We start from the raw sequence: 3,784 nt of genomic DNA, 5'->3' as shown, positions 1-3,784 counted from the left end.
GCATGGAACTTACATTTACTTTTTTACATTTACATTATCTGTACATAAATGTACAGATCCTCTGAGAGTTGGCTGTAGAAGTTACAGAGAGTCAGATCTGATGTGTTTGCATGATCAGTCTGCTGCTATAAGCCCAGTGAACTTGTTTGTTTAACCCAGCAAGTAGGGAATCCTAAGGAAAAAATCTGTGTTGGGGAGGCAAGGAGCCGTTACTCATCACAGAGTAGCAATTAAGTCCCTAATCATCTTGATTTGGCTAATGAACTTCTATGTAAGTGTGTTAAGGGGTAACAGAATAATAAATTCTTTGTAATGGACATTACATATTATTTCTGCATTTAATGGTATGAAAGTTTTGTCTCTTCCCTCTGCAGAGTTTCCTGTGTCAGACTTAACAAGGTGTTGGAGACAGTAAGAATCTGAACTTTCAGAAGTGCAGAGACTTTGTGAGTTATTTCTCCAATCAGCTCCAATAATAGTGCCTTTCTGATTCATACAGTTTAAGAGACACATGTATGTGTGGTATATATACAGTTTGACATAGTGTATGAATTGTCACTAATTTGACAGGCAGAATCTTGTTTGTTAGTTGGGGCAGCATTTAAGTGCAATGAGTGGCAAATAGCCACTAGGTAATAAATAACAGGAGGGCCTGGTGTGCTCTGGTCCATGGGGTCATGAAGAGTTGGACACAACAATGACTAAACAACAACAACAACAAATAAATAATTCCTTGCATATTTTCCAGTCATATGGATTGGTACATGATAAGGGACATGACAGAAATTTATTAATTTCTGAGAATTCAGTGGCACAGATTATGCAATTATACTTAATCCTGGCATAATTACCTAAAAGGATTTTGGCCATTATCTGGCTATTGCATTCTTTTTTAAAAATGAAAATATCTGAAATATTTCTAATTGCTGTATAGAACCGGAGAGAATAGTATCCTGTCTTTATTGTTGTTGCTACTATAAACGCCCATACTGCTTTGTGGAAGTTGTTTCCTTCCAGGGTTGTATTAATATCTGAATGTTCTGTATAATTGCAGGACTTAACAGAATCCCTTCCTCCTTGCCAATCCACCAGTAATGGTGTGACTCCATCCCACAACATTCCCTTTTATTACCAGTGTCTCTCACATCTGCCTTCCTGTGAGGGCCCGGGAAGGAAAGTCAGAGAATCTGAGGAGAAGAATAAAGCACTGTAGTCTGTCTGTTTAACTACCTAAAATATTTATACCCTGTCTTTCTTCTTGAGATTACCTAAGGCGATTTACAATGTTAAAATAAACAATATTAAAAACTGAAGTTTAAAAAAGAACTGCAGCCTCATATTTAGGAAGCCTCCTCTTTTAGGCAGCTGGTTACTGAGAAAAAGCTTTCTTGAATCCTTGCCTGTTTGCAGGACAGCAAAGAGGGGATGCGAATGTTCACAAAGACAAGAGCAATTTCTCCCCCCATCCCTCACGACAGCTGAAGTCATTTCGCCTAATTAGCACAGGACCTGGGAACAAGGTGACTCAGCCTTGAAGTCTTCATTCAAAGGATAAACCACAGGTGGTACTTACAGGTGGCTCCCCCTCCTTTCTCTCAGTCAGCTGTTCCCAAAATTCAGAAAAATCTGAATTTTCCAGAAAAGTTATCAAATCCATGTTCTCCAAATTTCTCAGTTTATTCATGCTGCTCAGTTTCATAGGCAACATAGAAACAGTTTGAATGCATTTATTTTGTGTCTCCCTCTAATAGACTTTAAAAAACCACAAATTTTCTTAGCGTGCCCCATTCAATTGCCTGTGTTTGTGTGTCGTTATTGGAAACCAACAATTCGCACATAGGTTGACAACGACGTACCATCAGCATTTGCCCTCGCTGTCTACTAGGCCACTGTTCTATATATTCTTTACAGAAGTAAACAAATAGACTTGCAAGTACTTTATTATTTCTAATACTGTTGTCGTTTAGTCGTGTCCGACTCTTCGTGACCCCATGAACCAGAGCACACCAGGCCCTCCAATCCTCCACTGCCTCCCATAGTTGTGTCAATTTCATGTTGGTTGCTTCGCAGACACTGTCCATCCACCTCATCCTCTGTCGTCCCCTTCTCCTCTTGCCGTCACACCCTTCTCTAATACTGTATACTCCCACAATTCTATAGAACCAACTTTCCCTCTAATTGTCCACCAGTGTTAGGTGGGGGCCTTGCCCCCATCCACATGGGGTTTCAACTGTGACTGGAAACAAATGGGTGGCAACACTGATTGCAGGTGCATGGCACCAATGCAGTGCTATGCACCTGCACATCTTAGAAGGGAATGTAGCATAGAACCATTATATCCTTGCTTTTGGAGAAGAGGTGGCTATAAAAAAAAAAAAGGCTTGTTGTGTGGGTCTTGTCCAAACTTGCATACAGTCCTTGGGCATGTTTCCCTGGCATTTTCCATTGCTGTTTTCAGAGGCCAGATTATGCTTGGCCTAGACTTATGGCCCTTTTGGATTATGTAGGATTTTTTTTTTTACTGCTTTTAGTTGGTTTTATCGTGTTGCTGTATGACTATGTTATTTTGTGTATTTTTATTTATCTTATTTAACTTTCTTGTTACACTTTTTATATGGATTTTTAAAGACTCCTTGAAGCCACTTGTGAATGCAAAGGGTGCAGCAAACACAGAAAGAGAGAGAAAAAGAAGAAGAAAAAAGAAAATGAAGGAAAACCCCCATAAATAAGCAAGAAGCCTGTTTGCAAAAGAGGCATACATATAGGGTAGTGAGATTTCTGTGGTTATATATGATTTAGTCCAAATTCCCAAAGAGACTTTGCACTTGATTCTGTGCAAATCTAACTAAATTCTAACATAATTAGTTTTTGCTGCTGAGACTTCTGCTTAGAAGGGAACTTTTGAAGAGGGTGGTGAATGTCCACTTGTCTATATAATTTATTTTGGTTTAAGTCCAATATTCTGTCTCACTCTTCCTGATCTACCTTTTAAATTTCAAGAAACCTTCAAGAGCAGCCATTTATTTTCTTATTTAAATATATGGGTCATTCACTTGTGATCCTTGCTCTTTAATACAACAACTATTCAAATTGTCAGGCTTGTTTTGTTGTCTTCTCTATATATGAGAGGCCAAGAGAAAGTGGAATGGGTGTTTTATTTCTTGCTGGCTAAAATATAGAAGGATCTGTTGAAAGGAGAATTGATCACACTGACTGCTCAGTGGCTGTGGGAGAAAGAAACTTTTTCCTGAAGCCTGAAGAGCAAATGGGTCATTGCACAAAAACAATAAATTTGTGATGCAATACTGTTATATTTGTGCTCAAGATGGCAAATATTTTGTCTGTCTTATTTTAGCATACTTTCCCCCCTTACTTGTTATAATGTTTTTCTAAACCTTGTGGAAGGAGAGACTCGCCACCACTTTAAGGTTGCTAGGTATCCATTCCATAAATCTTAGTGGAGCTGTAACATGGTGTTCGGAACAAGGTAAAAAAGAAAAGAAAAAAAACAACAGTTGATAATGGTGCTGTCGAGCTAGTGGGAGTACCCAGTGAAGCCTGTGAATTACTTCACATCTCAAAACTAGCATAGTTTGTAGCTGGCTCTTAAAACAGAATGTATCTGTAATACTTCTGTACATCTGCCTCTGGAAGGCATCCTGGGGCAGGACAAAGTTTGGAGTTTGCCTAACAACCACTGACATAATTCCCGAAGTTTTGGCACTGTAAGTGCTCCACCCCTCCCATGAGCTCAGACTTGGCAAAATGGCTTGGAGAATAATGG

General features: G+C 39.1%; 1 long non-coding RNA gene across 1 annotated transcript; it reads left to right on the top strand.

Moving 5' to 3' along the window:
- The first annotated feature begins 368 nt into the window (after window positions 1-368).
- LOC144583134 (uncharacterized) lies at window positions 369-3,394 on the top strand. The gene is made up of 2 exons (XR_013536755.1): window positions 369-446; window positions 2,629-3,394. It is a non-coding gene; the product is annotated as an uncharacterized LOC144583134 (long non-coding RNA).
- Window positions 3,395-3,784: the final 390 nt, after the last annotated feature.

The sequence above is a fragment of the Pogona vitticeps genome, chromosome 5, assembly GCF_051106095.1.
Source record: "Pogona vitticeps strain Pit_001003342236 chromosome 5, PviZW2.1, whole genome shotgun sequence".
NCBI lineage: Eukaryota > Metazoa > Chordata > Lepidosauria > Squamata > Agamidae > Pogona > Pogona vitticeps.
The sequence above is the reverse complement of the archived record's forward strand: the minus strand, read 5'-3'. Positions and strand labels throughout refer to the sequence as shown.